The sequence below is a fragment of the Lolium perenne genome, chromosome 1 (genome assembly GCF_019359855.2).
Source record: "Lolium perenne isolate Kyuss_39 chromosome 1, Kyuss_2.0, whole genome shotgun sequence".
NCBI classification, from domain to species: domain Eukaryota; kingdom Viridiplantae; phylum Streptophyta; class Magnoliopsida; order Poales; family Poaceae; genus Lolium; species Lolium perenne.
In genome coordinates, this window is record NC_067244.2 from 53,014,137 (window position 1) to 53,030,577 (window position 16,441).

Genomic DNA, 16,441 nt, shown 5'->3' on the forward strand with positions numbered 1-16,441 from the left:
GGAGACAAAATTTGCCCTCTTAGCCTGTTCGTTAATATTCGTACAAGAAAACTATACACCTTATATCAAGAAATGGAGAGAGTATTGTTTTATTCACATTCAGACTCATGCTTAATGTTTACATTGGTCTTTAGTAGGTCATTAGACGAATGGGTGTTTGTCGCTTGGAAGCTATTAAAAATGTTGGTGGTGGGATGATCAACAGAGAATTAGACGAATTTGTGCTTATTCTGCATGAAACACTTAAATCCGCATAGTAGTTTGCCACCATCTTACTTCAGATTTCTAGCCATTTGCTCATATAACAAATATTAAGGCATAGAGAACATTAGATGAGTGGGGAGCTTGCAATCTGTGAAATTGTGTTTTTTTTAACCATTGGAAGGGATATTATATTATTTTACTAGCTGTCTATGAACTATGTGTTTGTATGTATATTTGGATGGCCACGTATTTATTTGGTTCATAAAAAATAGTATGTTCTATTATAAGATAGTGATGAGAAAGAGTAAAGCGTTGAGTGTGTCAGATATGTACGGGCATTATGGTCTCCCATGTGTTCTTTTCATTTATCTACTTTCAGAAATCCTGCAATTATTGGTTTGGCGAATCTCTGGATTCAGTTTTTGATATCAGCTAATTTTTTCCTGTCCAGCAGGCGCATGTGCATGGTTACAAGGGTTGGGACAACACTTAAGGCGGTATTGGGTGAGCTAACAAGCATGTATTCTATCATTGCCTCCATTCACATTTTTCGTACTCGTGCTTTCGTTATCACTCTTGAGCATCATCTTGGTTCTTCGTAGGTGGTGGTGTGAAAGAAGATGCGCCAGGAGAAAGATAGATGGTGAGGTGCCATACTGCCATGGGAGGAACTGGGATAAAGATGTTGTTCGTTGTCATTGTGTTACGAGCTTGTTCTGATTTGAATGTTCTACAGATAAAGGAGATGTCAAATTAAGTTGTAGGCCATTACGTTACTTATAAAAGGTTTTCTTTTTCTATTATGTTATCTTTATGCAAAGGTGAACATATGGCACTCTGAACTATCTAATGCGACAATCTGCTTGCTAAATCTTTATCTATTCCACAATACTAATGTCACTATTTTCCATCATTATTTCTTTTATTGCATGACTTATTCAAGTGATTGTGTATCCATGTTTTGGATGAACTAAGATTTACTGCCACAGATTCAATTCCCCAAATAGGATGGGATTAGTTAAGTTTCCTTCATGACCACATTTATGTAATTAAATTGTGATACACCAAGACAGGTTTAGGTTGGTGATTGCCTATAAATTTTCCTTGTATTCCACATATTTAGCTAGAATCCTAAACTATAAAGTTGCAAGTCAAATGGCAGTATATTGCAGCTTGCTAGGAAATCATAAAGGGTGCTACAGTAATCATGCATGTTATTTCATGATTACACCTTTTTTGGGTTCAAAATCAAATGATCATGATCTTTCTAGGAGTTAAACACTAAGACATGTGAAGATTATATTATCAAAAAAGAAAATGAGCTGCAAAATGACAGAATGGAGATGGATAAATTGAGCTTCCAGCTGGTGCCTGGGTCTGTTGTTTGTTTGTAAGTTATTGGTATTGCATAATCAGATTTAAAAAAATTAGTTACTAGGGATATTAAGATTTAGGAGAAAACACTTTTCCATGTTTCCTCATTTATTATGCATCTGCTAAATTGTATTCCACTAGGAGCTTTAGACAAGTATAATAAAACAAATAAATGGTAAACATGTCTGAGACAAAAATAGGAGGTAATTATGAGTTTGATGCTCACTTTCATGAAATAGTTAATTATAAATCAGGATTAACATTCGCTCACAAAATAAAATACGCCAATATGCCGTAGCAACGCACGGGCATTCAACTAGTCAACTGTAATATGGCAGCAACACCAACGCAATTTTTTTTAAAGAAATATGCGAGCTTTATTAAATAGGCATAAATAGTATTACAGTCGTTTGTGATCAGATCCAACACACAGGCTGGAGCATAATCACAAAGAATATCAAGTATTTGATCTATTCTTTTTAGGGAAACTGTTAATCTATGGCCCAAACAAATGTTGAACTGATCTCGTTTTTTTCTTATATCCAAAGGTACAAGAAGCTATATTCTAAATATAGCGCGTCAACGTACATCAGAGAAACAATTGAGATATACTTTCATCACAGCCACAAAAGTTACATCTCTAATCCCCTTCCCAGCCCCTTCTATGCAACACATCTTTGGTGAGAATACTTTTACGAATAGCCAGCCACATTACTTTTTTTTTACCTTGGCCGGTATCTTAATTTTTCAGCGAAAATGCTAGAAAAAGCGTGCGCTTCGCGGGAGCGCGTCGCGTTTCTTCCGACGCCAGCCCGTGTCGGCGCGTGGTGGATCCAGCATATCCCGCGCGCTGTGTCTGGTCGACACGTGGTGCGCGCGAAGCGTTGCGGGATTCGTCGTGCAACCCGTGTGATTGGCGCGCGGATGTCGCTGTCGCGTGTTGCGATTGGTCTGCGGAAAGAGGATTCGAATTTATCGTGCCGTGAGCCGAGTTTATCGTATCGGAACCCGTTTTATCGTGTCACTCTTCCCCTAGGAGGTTGTAGTTTTCCTTTGTTTGTTTTTTCCTTTGTTCATTCTCTTTTTTTTCAATATTTCTCTTTCCGGGGAATGGAGATTTTATGGGGTATAATGGGAGGCACTACGGGAAAAACGGACGCTGCCGTGCAACCACCATTGTCGTGTGCTCGCGCAAGGCAGAGAATTCTTTGCCACCAACGAAAAGAACACGCACGGCAAACAAACGCAGCACGACAAAGAACGAGAAAAGCGCACGGCAATGCTGAGTGCACGGCAAAGAGGACATACGGCGCACGGCACAAAAAGCGCACGACACAAAAAGCGCACGGCAAAGCCGAAGAAAAGCGCACGGCAAAGAAATAAAGAAATTCCCATGACAAACCCTTTGTCGTGCGCAAAGTAAGGTCGCATGGCAAAGCTGCCTTTGCCGTGCATTTTTGTCTTTGCCGTGCGCCTTGTGGCATTTTCTCTTTTTTTCTTTCTATTCTACTTATTTTAATACTTATATTTATTCTTTACATATGACAAGTACAACATCTTAATTAATACAAGGTGTATACCCATACTTTTGCAATACGACAAGTACTCTAAGTCCTCACTCCCCCTCTAACATATCAGGGTTTCGGAGCAAACCGCGTTCGGGAAATGTTCCAAGTGTTATCGCCCGAAAGAGAGGAAGGTCACACGGGGGAGCTATGACTTGCACCATTTGGTGAATCACACCTTCCAAGACACTTTCACACATATCCTAGGTCCACATGAAAGTTTTGGTGGCATTCCGGTGCTCCCCCCCCGGAAAATGACGGTATGCGTGCCCCGGGGGGTATACCCTCCTAGATTTCACCGCACGAGGTTCCACCAACACACTTTTTCATAGGTTTAGTTTTTTTTAAGCCATATACACATGGAAAACCAGGTTTGGCACACTTTGTCACATTATAGCCTCCAGTATACCCGCAGCGGGACACTTCAGGCTACAAGTCCAGGAATCTGCCAAGTGTTATCGCCGAAAGAGAGGAAGGTAACAGAGGGGAGATATGCCTTCCACCATTTGGTGAATCACACCTTCCACCACACTTCCACACATATCATAGGTCCACATGCAAGTTTTGGTGGCATTCCGGTGCTCCGGCGGTCATTCCCCCCGAAAAAGGCGGTATGCGTGCCCCGGGGGGGTCTACCCCCTAGATTTCACCGTGCGAGGTTCCACCAACATACTTTTTCATAGGTTTTGTTTTGTTTAGGCCATATACACACGGAAAACCAGGTTTTGCACCCTTTGGCATATTATAGCCTCCGGTATACCCGTAGCGGACACTTCAGCATACAAGTCCAGTAATCTTCCATGTGTTATCGCCTGAAAGAGAGGAAGGGCACACAGGCGAGCTATGCCTTGCACCATTTGGTGAATCACACCTTGCACCACACTTCCACACATATCCTAGGTCCACATGCAAGTTTTGGTGGCATTCCGGTGCTCCGGCGGTCATTCCCCCCTGAAAACGACGGTATGCGTGCCCCGGGGGGGTCTACCCTCCTAGATTTCACCGTGCGAGGTTCCACCAACATACTTTTTCATAGGTTTATTTTTTAGGCCATATACACATGTAAGGCAAGGTTTGGCACCCTTTGGCAAATTATAGCCTCCGGTATACCCGCAGCGGGACACTTCAGCCTACAAGTCCAGGAGTCTTCCAAGTGTTATCGCCCGAAAGAGAGGAAGGTCACACAGGGAGCTATGCCTTGCACCATTTGGTGAATCACACCTTCCACCACACTTCCACACACATCCTAGGTCCACATGCAAGTTTTGGTAGCATTTTGGTGCTCCGGCGGTCATCCCCCCGAAAACGGCGGTATGCGTGCCCCGGGGGGTCTACCCTCCTAGATTTCACCGCGCGAGGTTCCACTGATACGTCTCAAACGTATCTATAATTTATTATGTTCCATGCTAGTTATATGACAATACTCACATGTTTTATATACACTTTACATCGTTTTGATGCATTTTCCGGCACTAACCTATTAACAAGATGCCGAAGCGCCGCCTCTGTTTCTGCTGTTTTTGGTTTCAGAAATCCTACACAGGAAATATTCTCGGAATTGGACGAAACAAAAGCCCACGGTCTTATTTTGCACGGAGCCTTCCAGAAGTCTGAAGAGGAGACGAAGAGGGGCGACGAGGCGGCCACACCCTAGGGGGGCGTGGCCCCACCCCTGGGCGCGCCGCCCTATGGGGTGGGCCCCTCGAGCGTCCCCCGACTCTGCCCCTTCGCCTATATATTCTCTCCGTCGCGAAGACCCTAGTACCGAGAGCCACGATACGAGAAAAGTTACTGTGACGCCGCCGCCGCCAATCCCATCTCGGGGGATTCAGGAGATCGCCTCCGGCACCCTGCCGGAGAGGGAAATCATCACCGGAGGACTCTACATCATCATCCCCGCCTCCGGATTGATGCGTGAGTAGTTCATCCTTGGACTATGGGTCCATAGCAGTAGCTAGATGGTTGTCTTCTCCTCTTGTGCTATCATGTTTAGATCTTGTGAGCTGCCTATCATGATCAAGATCATCTATTTGTAATGCTACATGTTGTGACTATGTCAAGTTGATTAATTGATCTATCATATATGTGTTGTTTATGTTCTTGCATGCTCTCCTTTGCTAGTAGAAGCTCTGGCCAAGTTGATACTTGTAACTCCAAGAGGGAGTATTTATGCTCGATAGTGGGTTCATGCCTCCATTAAATCTGGGACAGTGACAGAAAGTTCTAAGGTTATGGATGTGCTGTTGCCACTAGGGATAAAACATCGATGCTTTGTCTAAGGATATTTGTGTTGATTACATTACGCACAGTACTTAATGCAATTGTTTGTTGTTTGCAACTTAATAATGGAAGGGGTGCGGATGCTAACCCGAATGTGGACTTTTTAGGCATAGATGCATCCTGGATAGCGGTCTATGTTCTTTGTCGTAATGCCCTAAGTAAATCTCATAGTAGTCATCATGATATGTATGTGCATTGTTATGCCCTCTCTTTTTGTCAATTGCCCAACTGTAATTTGTTCACCCAACATGCTATTTATCTTATTGGAGAGACACCACTAGTGAACTGTGGACCCCGGTCCATTCTTTTACATCTGAAATACAATCTACTGCAATCTCTGTTCTCTGTTGTTCTTCGCAAACAAACATCATTCTCTACACCATACGTTTAATCCTTTGTTTACAGCAAGCCAGTGAGATTGACAACCTCACTGTTAAGTTGGGGCAAAGTATTGTGATTGTGTTGTGCAGGTTCCACGTTGGCGCCGGAATCCCTGGTGTTGCGCCTCACTACACTCCTCCACCAACAACCTTCACGTGGCCTTCATCTCCTACTGGTTCGATAACCTTGGTTTCTGTCGTTGCCTAATCGACGGTACCTCGGAGGAGGGATCCTCACGAGGGGGAGAAGAAGTAGGGGCCATAGGGCGGAGAGCACTCGGGACGGTGGTGCGCGATTTACCCAGCTTCGGAACACCTGCTCGATGACAGGGCCTACTGCTGCTTGTCTGGAATTATCTGGGCGCTTTCGCGATGTTACAATGAGTTGTTGTCTTGCTTCTAGCTCGAGATCCCTCCTCAGGGCTCCCGGGATCCGGCTTATATAGGCGCACGGATCTAGGGTTTACATGGAGAGTCCTACCCGGAATACAAGTTGCCTAACTACGGTACAATGTCTTGCCGTGTACGTCAAGGATCCACCTATTCCTAACTTGTCGTCATGGATCCGGCTTCCTTCATGGGCCTTCAGGGACCTGACTCCTAGCATAGACCTCTTCGGATCCGGGTACCTCTGTAAGTCGGTTCGGATCCGGGTACCTCTGTAAGGCGGTTCAGATCCGGCTACCTTCCTAGGGCGGTTAGGATCCGGGTACCTCTGTAGGGCGGTTCGGATCCGGCTACCTTCGTAGGGCGGTTCAGATCCGGCTCCTTGTTCCTGGGTTGGACATCTTCCATCTTGATCAACAACAACTGGGCTGCCCGGTGGGCCATATGCTATCACCACCATCTGTGGGCCACCCGGGCTTGCCGGAATCGGACCATGTCGATGGTATACCTATGAAGTATATCCACAACAGTAGCCCCCGGAGTTCTCCAAGATTAACCGTTCTTCCATCCAGCTCAGCTTGCGCATGTATCTTCATCCTTTGGCTGGAACAAATAATAGAGAATCTTGAAGGACTCCAAACTTCATATCTCCAACTAAGTATTGGTCGGAAACTTCATGATCCAATGGTCAGATTCTTCAAAGACACCATCCAACGTAATCTTCGGTATGGATCCGACTAGCCAAATGTAGGTTCGGATCTGACTAGCCAAAATATAGGTGTGGATCCGACTACCCAAAATATAGGTGCGGATCCGACTACCCAAAAATATAGGTGCGGATCCGACTAACAAAAAATTAGGTGCGGGCCCGGCTACCGAAAATTGAGGTGCGGATCCGACTACCAAAAATTAGGTGCGGATCCGGCTACCAAAAAACTAGGTGCGGATCCGGCTACCAAAAAATTAAGGTGCGGATCCGACTACCAAAAATTAGGTGCGGATCCGGCTACCAAAAAATTAGGTGCGGATCCGACTAGTTAGCCAGATTTTCGCCATCTTTGAAATATTTCTTGACATAACCATATGTATGTAGCCCCCCGAGCGTTGAGTCGGCTTTCTCCAAGGAGACTCGATGCTCAGAAACTTAGCCCCCAAGCGTCAAGGTGGAAATTTTTCGGTTAGTTGCTCCAAGGAGAACTTCATCGATGTAGCCCCCGAGCGCCAAGGTGAATTTACTTGAAAATCCGGCTTGGAGCTCTTAGAGTAGCTTTATCTTTATATGTGACCAAGGAATAGTGTAAATCCCAAGCATCTAGGCGGAAATTTCCAGCACTAATACTCGAAAGGAAACACACTTTTCACTTAAGATCAAAATCGCAGCCCCCGAGGGTTGGTTCTGGCTAAGCATAGAGGAATCAAGACTCAAGTTGCTTTTCCAGCTGTGCATGCTACGGATCCGCCTAACCTTATCTCATATGAATCCGGCTAGCTTCCTCTGGGCTTCTCGCGATTGCTAGGTCTGCTTGAAAACACCTTAGTTCGAGGACTGTTGAAGGTCCAAGCATCATGTACCTGATATATAAACACAAAAACACATTTGTATTAAATTGTTTCCTTGACCATGTTCAACAAACAAATGTAAGGTGGAACAAAAACGACCTTTGAACAAATGTTTTGAAGCTGAAACTATGCAGCAGTTGAACAACATAAAACTGTCAAGGCGGAAAAAACTCGACTATCTTGAACAGTTAATGTAATTTATATGTTTTAAGCAAGTGCTGGTTTATCCGTTCTTCTGGTTTATATGCTTGACTTTTCGCGAGACGGCAAACTTTAAACACAGAACATCTGCTGAGGCGATAGCGCTTAATAGCGAAACAATCAAGAACCTCTGAAACAGAGGCCGGCTTTAAGTACCGAGATGTCACTACTAAGGAATCCACACATAAAACAACAGAAAATGTGTAGGCCAGAAAACTTAAGCTAACGCTCGAAAGCGGAATTTTTGCAGCGTACTGGAGCCTTAAGCGGCAAAAACAGTACAAAGTTTTTCACGAGCGCGAGGCAAATCGTGGGAAAGATATGACCAACAGCGAAAGCGGTAAAAGACTCAGGATATGAGTGAACCAATCTTAATCTCATGATCATAAAATTTTAAAATATTAAATATAAATAGGGACTTAGCTGTTTGGAGCGGATTCAGTGTCGTTCATGACGGAGGTGAATCTGGTCATCATGAAGCCACGGTGGCGAAGTAGTGCGCACTGGTGGCGAAGTCGGAGTGGTCCGCTGTGGCGGCAAAGTCAGCCATGGCGGAGCCGAAACAATCCTTTGCGGAGGTGAAGCCAACCTTGATGGAGCCAAAACAATCATGCTATGGCGACAAAGCCTGATGTGGCAGAGTTCCGATAGTCCGCGAAGGCCGCAAATTCAGCATCTGCAGAATTTAGTTAATCTACAGCGACGACGAAACCAGTCATGACGGAGACAAAACAATCTGCGTTGGTGGCAAAGCCGGCCATTGCAAAGTTAAGTCAATCCGCGTCAACAACAGAGCAAGACATGGCGAGGTCGAAATAATTCCGCCTAGGCGGCAAAAAGCCAGCCGTTGTAAAAAATCTATCATGACAGCGAAGCCGGTCACCACGAAGACGAATCAATCCGTGGCGTAGTTGGAGTAGAGCTGACATTGATTGTAGCAGAACCGGAGACGAATCCGTCCAGGGCAATGCCATCTGCAGTGTTGGTCAGGACCATGCCAAGACGCACACAAATCGCTCAGACATGCACACACAAGGACCTTTGCTTTACCGATTGGAAAGTCATCTTCACGTGGAGTTGCACCAATTGATCTTTCTAGTGCTTGGCCTTTGTACGTGAATTTGTAGCACTTGGATTGTCAGCCTCGGAACTTGTTCCATTGAAGAAGTGTCGGTTTGATCTACTTTGACATGCAAATTTTCCGACTTGAACGCTAGCACCAAAAAGATTTTCCGACTTGAACGCTTTCAGACTGTGACCGGATCCGGCCATTGATCGTTCCGGTTCAGATTAGTTTTCCGCAAATCGTGCCGAGCTCAAAGTGGTCCGTGCGAAATTTGGTAGATCCAAGATAGAAAAAACTCTTAAGAGGATTCCGATCCGGATCCATGTTCTCCGAACGTCTCCAGCTCAACGGCGGTCCGTGCGGATTTTGGTAGATCCAATGGTAGAAAACTCCTGAGAGAATTCCTACCCGGATCCACCTTCCGCGAACGTGTTCAGCTCAACGGCGGTTCGTGCGGATTTTCTTCGGTCTTCCATCGAGCCGGTCCGAGATTGATTATCGCGGTGCTCCTGTAGGTGCGGATCCGGTCGCCAAAAAATTAGGTGCGGATCCGGCTACCAAAATATAGGTGCGGATCCGGCTACAAAAGTTTAGGGGCGGATCCAGCTAGCAAAAATATAGGTGCGGATCCGACTACCAAAATTATAGGTGCGGATCCGGCTACCAAAATATAGGTGCGGATCCGGCTACCAAAATTATAGGTGCGGATCCGGCTACCAAAATTATAGGTGCGGATCCGGCTACCAAAATTATAGGTGCGGATCCGGCTACCAAAATTAGGATTTCAAATTTCTAGATCTAAGGCGGATTCTTCCTTGGGAAGCTCCAGCGACTCGGATCGGATCGGATCTTTGCAGCTGCGTCCTGCTCGGCGGCGGTCGTAGCTACAGTGCTTACCAGTGCGTTTCCGTCGGAATTGACGGTCTACATCGATGAAGATGTGTATCCCGCTGATCGGAATGATGGAGAGCTTGAGGGGGTCTGTCCTAGCCGGAATCCAGCACTCATCCTGAGGGATGATCGGAAAGTTGCCGGCGTACAAGACACGCCCCACGGCGATGGTGTCGCCGATGCCTCCGAAGGTGGAACCCTCCCGGTTCCGGCCTCCAGACGCCGCTGGCCCCACGGTGGGCGCCAACTGTCGTTGCCTAATCGATGGTACCTCGGAGGAGGGATCCTCACGAGGGGGAGAAGAAGTAGGGGCCATAGGGCGGAGAGCACTCGGGACGGTGGTGCGCGATTTACCCAGCTTCGGAACACCTGCTCGATGACAGGGCCTACTGCTGCTTGTTTGGAATTATCTGGGCGCTTTCGCGATGTTACAATGAGTTGTTGTCTTGCTTCTAGCTCGAGATCCCTCCTCAGGGCTCCCGGGATCCGGCTTATATAGGCGCACGGATCTAGGGTTTACATGGAGAGTCCTACCCGGAATACAAGTTGCCTAACTACGGTACAATGTCTTGCCGTGTACGTCAAGGATCCACCTATTCCTAACTTGTCGTCATGGATCCGGCTTCCTTCATGGGCCTTCAGGGACCTGACTCCTGGCATAGACCTCTTCGGATCCGGGTACCTCTGTAGGTCGGTTCGGATCCGGGTACCTCTGTAAGGCGGTTCGGATCCGGCTACCTCCTAGGGCGGTTAGGATCCGGGTACCTCTATAGGGCGGTTCGGATCCGGCTACCTTCGTAGGGCGGTTCAGATCCAGCTCCTTGCTCCTGGGTTGGACATCTTCCATCTTGATCAACAACAACTGGGCTGCCCGGTGGGCCATATGCTATCACCACCATCTGTGGGCCACCCGGGCTTGCCGAAATCGGACCATGTCGATGGTATACCTATGAAGTATAGCCACAACAGTTTCTTTCTGAGGGAAAACTTACTGCTGTGCGCATCACACCTTCCTCTTGGGGTTCCCAACGGACGTGTGCATCACGCGCCATCAAGACTGTTTTCTGGCGCCGTTGCCGGGGAGATCAAGACACGCTGCAAGGGGAGTCTCTCACATCCAATCTCTTTACTTTGTTTATTGTCTTGCTTTACTTTATTTTATTTTAGTTTCTGTTTTGTTTGCTTTCTTTATATAAAAAACACACAAAAATTAGTTACTTGTTTTACTTTACTTAATTTAGTTTGCTTTACTTGTTTTTATTACTGTTAAAATGAATACTCCTGAGAACACTAAGTTGTGTGATTTCACTAGCACAAATAATAATGATTTTATATGCACTCCTATTGCGCAACCTGCTGCTACAGCAGAATTTTATGAAATAAAACCTGCTTTACTAAATCTTGTTATGAGAGAGCAATTTTCTGGTGTTAGTACTGATGATGCTGCTGCCCATCTTAATAATTTTGTTGAACTTTGTGAAATGCAAAAGTATAAGGATGTAGATGGAGACATTATAAAACTGAAATTGTTTCTTTTCTCCTTAAGAGGAAGAGCTAAAGATTGGTTGCTATCTTAGCCTAAGAATAGTATTGATTCATGGACTAAATGTAAAGATGCTTTCATTGGTAGATATTATCCTCCTGCTAAAATTATATCTTTGAGAAGTAGCATTATGAATTTTAAGCAATTGGATAATGAACATGTTGCCCAAGCATGGTAAAGAATTAAATCTTTGGTGAAGAATTGCCCTACCCATGGACTAACTACTTGGATGATCATCCAAACCTTCTATGCAGGATTAAATTTTTCTTCGAGGAACCTATTGGATTCAGCTGCCGGAGGTACTTTTATGTCCATCACTTTGGGTGCTGCAACAAAACTTCTTGATGATATGATGATCAACTACTCTGAATGGCACACCGAAAGGACTCCTCAAGGTAAGAAGGTAAATTCTGTTGAAGAAACCTCCTCCTTGAGTGATAATATTGATATTATTATGTCTATGCTTGTTAATGGTAGATCTAATGTTGATCCTAATAATGTTCCTTTAGCTTCATTGGTTGCTCAAGAAGAGCATGTTGATGTGAACTTCATTAAAAGTAATAATTTCAACAACAATGCTTATAGGAATAATTTTGGTAACAACAACTTGTAGGATAACGTAGCATAGAAAACAAAAAAATTTCTACCGCGAACACGAAATCCAAGCCAAGATGCAATCTAGAAGACGGTAGCAACGAGGGGATTGTCGAGTCTCACCCTTGAAGAGATTCCAAAGCCTACAAGATGAGGCTCTTGTTGCTGCGGTAGACGTTCACTTGCCGCTTGCAAAAGCGCGTAGAAGATCTTGATCACGGCGCCACGAACGGGCAGCACCTCCGTACTCGATCACACGTTCGGTTGTTGATGAAGACGACGTCCACCTCCCCGTTCCAGCGGGCAGCGGAAGTAGTAGCTCCTCTTGAATCCGACAGCATGACGGCGTGGTGTCGGTGGCGATGGAGAACCCCGGCGGAGCTTCGCTAAGCGTGCGGGGAAGAAGGAGGAGTGGGGCGGCTAGGGTTTGGGGAGAGGGGGTGGCCGGCCTCTATGGGGTGCGGCCAGCTTGTGGCTTTGTGGTGGCCGGCCCCTCCCCTTGGCCCTCATTATATAGGTGGAACACCCAAGAGTTGGTCTACAAGTCTTCGAATAAGACCCCAAACCAAAACCTTCCATATCACATGAAACCTACCCAAGCTAGGACTCCCACTAGAGGTGGGATTCCCACCTTCCCTTGGGAGGGGGTGGCCGGCCACCTTAGGTGGAGTCCACCTGGGACTCCACCCCCTAGGGTTGGCCGGCCATGGTGGTGGGTCCCTTCGGGACTCCGCCTTCCAAAGTGACTTTCTTCCGGATTTTTCTAGAACCTTCTAGAACCTTCCATAAATGCACCGGATCATTTTCAAACACATAAAATGACATCCTATATATGAATCTTATTCTCCGGACCATTCCGGAACTCCTCGTGATGTCCGGGATCTCATCCGGGACTTCGAACAAATATTCGAACTCCATTCCATATTCAAGTTCTACCATTTCAACATCCAACTTTAAGTGTGTCACCCTACGGTTCGTGAACTATGCGGACATGGTTGAGTACTCACTCCGACCAATAACCAATAGTGGGATCTGGAGATCCATAATGGCTCCCATATATTCAACGATGACTTAGTGATCGAATGAACCATTCACATACGATACCAATTCCCTTTGTCACGCGATATTTTACTTGTCCGAGGTTTGATCATCGGTATCACTCTATACCTTGTTCAACCTCGTCTCCTGACAAGTACTCTTTACTCGTACCGTGGTATGTGGTCTCTTATGAACTTATTCATATGCTTGCAAGACATTAGACGACATTCCACCGAGAGGGCCTAGAGTATATCTATCCGTCATCGGGATGGACAAATCCCACTATTGATCCATATGCCTCAACTCATACTTTCCGGATACTTAATCCCACCTTTATAACCACCCATTTACGCAGTGGCGTTTGATGTAATCAAAGTACCTTTCCGGCATAAGTGATTTACATGATCTCATGGTCATAAGGACTAGGTAACAATGTATCGAAAGCTTATAGCAAATAACTTTATGACGTGATCTTATGCTACGCTTAATTGGGTGTGTCCATTACATCATTCATATAATGATATAACCTTGTCATTAATAACATCCAATGTTCATGATTATGAAACTAATCATCTATTAATCAACAAGCTAGTTAAGAGGCTTACTAGGGACTCATTTGTTTGTTTACATAACACACATGTATCAATGTTTCGGTTAATACAATTATAGCATGGTATATAAACATTTATGATAAACATATAGATATATAATAACCACTTTTATTATTGCCTCTTGGGCATATCTCCAACAGTCTCCCACTTGCACTAGAGTCAATAATCTAGATTACATTGTAAGGTACCTAACACCCATGGCATTCTGGTGTTGGTCATGCTTTGCCCTAGGGAGAGCTTTAGTCAACGGATCTGCTACATTCAGATCAGTGTGTACTTTGCAAATCTTTACTTCTCCATCTTCGATGTACTCGCGAATCGAATGATAACGCAGCTTGATATGCTTCAGCCTCTTGTGTGACCTTGGTTCTTGTGCATTGGCGATGGCACCCATGTTGTCACAGTAGATGACTAGTGGGTCCAATGCACTAGGAACCACACCGAGCTCTATAATGAACCTCTTCATCCATACCGCTTCTGATGAAGCCTCTGAAGCCGCTATGTACTCCGATTCTGTTGAGGATTTCACCACCGTGCACTGCTTCGAGCTTGCCCACCATCGCAGCACCATTCAATATAAACACGTACCCAGACTGTGACTTAGAGTCATCAGGATCAGTGTTCCAACTTGCATCGGTGTAACTTGTTACAACGAGCTTTTGGTCACCTCCATAACAAAGAAACATATCCTTAGTTCTTTTCAAGTACTTCAGGATATTCTTGACCGCTGTCCAGTGTTCCATTCCTGGATCACTTTGATATCTGCTAGTCAAACTAACAGCATGTGCTATATCCGGTATTGTACATAGCATGGCATACATGATAGAGCCTACTGCCGAGGCATAGGGGATCTGACTCATCCTTTCTCTTTCTTCTGCCGTAGCCGGACCTTGAGTCTTACTCAAGACCTTGCCTGGTAACATAGGTAAGAATCCTTTCTTACTTTCGTCCATTCTAAACTTCTTTAGAATCTTGTCCAGATATGTACTCTGTGATAGCCCTATTAGACCTCTTGATCTATCTCTATAAATCTTGATGCCTAATATATATGATGCTTCACCAAGGTCTTTCATTGAAAAATTATTATTCAAATAACCCTTTACACTGCTTAATAGTTCTATATCATTCCCAATCAATAATATGTCATCTACATATAATATCAGGAATGCTACAGAGCTCCCACTCACTTTCTTGTAAATACAGGCCTCTCCATGGCACTGTATAAACCCGAAGTCTTTGATCACCTTATCAAAGCGTCGGTTCCAACTTCTCGATGCTTGCTTCAGTCCATAAATTGAACGCTGAAGTTTGCATACTTTGTTAGTATTTTTAGGATCGACAAAACCTTTGGGTTGTACCATATACAACTCTTCCTGAATGTCTTCATTAAGGAACGCCGTTTTGAAATCCATCTGCCAAATCTCATAATCGAAAAATGCAGCTATTGCTAACAAAATCCTCACAAATTTTAGCTTCGCTACAGGTGAGAAAGTCTCATCGTAGTCAACACCTTGAATTTGTCGGAAACCCTTTGCGACAAGTCGAGCTTTATAGACAGTAATATTACCATCAGCATCTGTTTTTCTTTTGAAGATCCATTTATTTTCGACAGCCTTGCGGCTATCAGGTAAGTCTACCAAAGTCCATACTTTGTTATCATACATGGATCCCATTTCGGATTTCATGGCTTCTTGCCATTTGTTGGAATCTGGGCTCATCATCGCTTCTTCATACGTCGCAGGATCCTCATCATTGTTATCCACAATCATGACATTTAGACAAGGATCATACCAATCAGGAGTGGCACGTTCCCTTGTCGATCTGCGAGGTTCAGTAGTTTCCTCATTCGAAGTTTCATGATCATTATCATTAGCTTCCTCTGTTGCTGGTGACGTGGGCATTACCCTTCGGGTAACCAGTATTGCCCTATCTGGTATTTACAAATTGGAGGCCCATGAAGATACCTGAAGGCGAGATGGGCCACTAGGTCGGCGCATCAGAAGATTCCTTGACGGGCAAGACAAGGAAGCGAACAAACAAGGAAAGATTGGATCTAAACTACTGTAAACCTAGTCGTCCTCGGTTAGGACCCTTGGGACCTGGCCTCCTATATAAAGGCCAGGAGAGGGGCTGCCGAGGGACACGAACAATCTTAGCAACCTTAGCCAGGAAAAGCTTAGAGCTAGGTAACCCTAGCAACAGCAATCTCGACTAGATCTCAGCCGAACTATTCGGCACCCCATTGTAACCCATTGTCTTCATAATCAAAGAACAGACAGGCAGGACGTAAGGGTTTTACCTCATCGAGGGCCCCGAACCTGGGTAAATCGCTCTCCCCGCTTGTCTGTGAACCGATGTCTCATGTCAGCCTGCAGGATTCCATCAACCCTAAGCCCCTATCGGATGGCATTGGCGAGGAGTACCCTCGACAGCCGGTGTAGGCGGTACAGGTACAACTTCCGGTACTGCGCTACTCTGATCAACGAGTATAGATTCATCAATCTCATCGAGTTCTACTTTTCTTCCAGTCACTTCTTTAGTGAGAAATTCTTTCTCAAGAAAGGTTCCGTTCTAGTGGACACCGGCTGTGGGGAACCTGTTGGCACAAGGCAAGGCACCGGCAGATCCGATCATGGCATCGGCAGCTTCACCGGCAAATCCACCGGCAACGTTGCCAGCAACTTCATCAGCAACTTCATCAGCAACTTCGTCAGCACCATCGTCGCCCATCCTGGGAAGCCCGATTC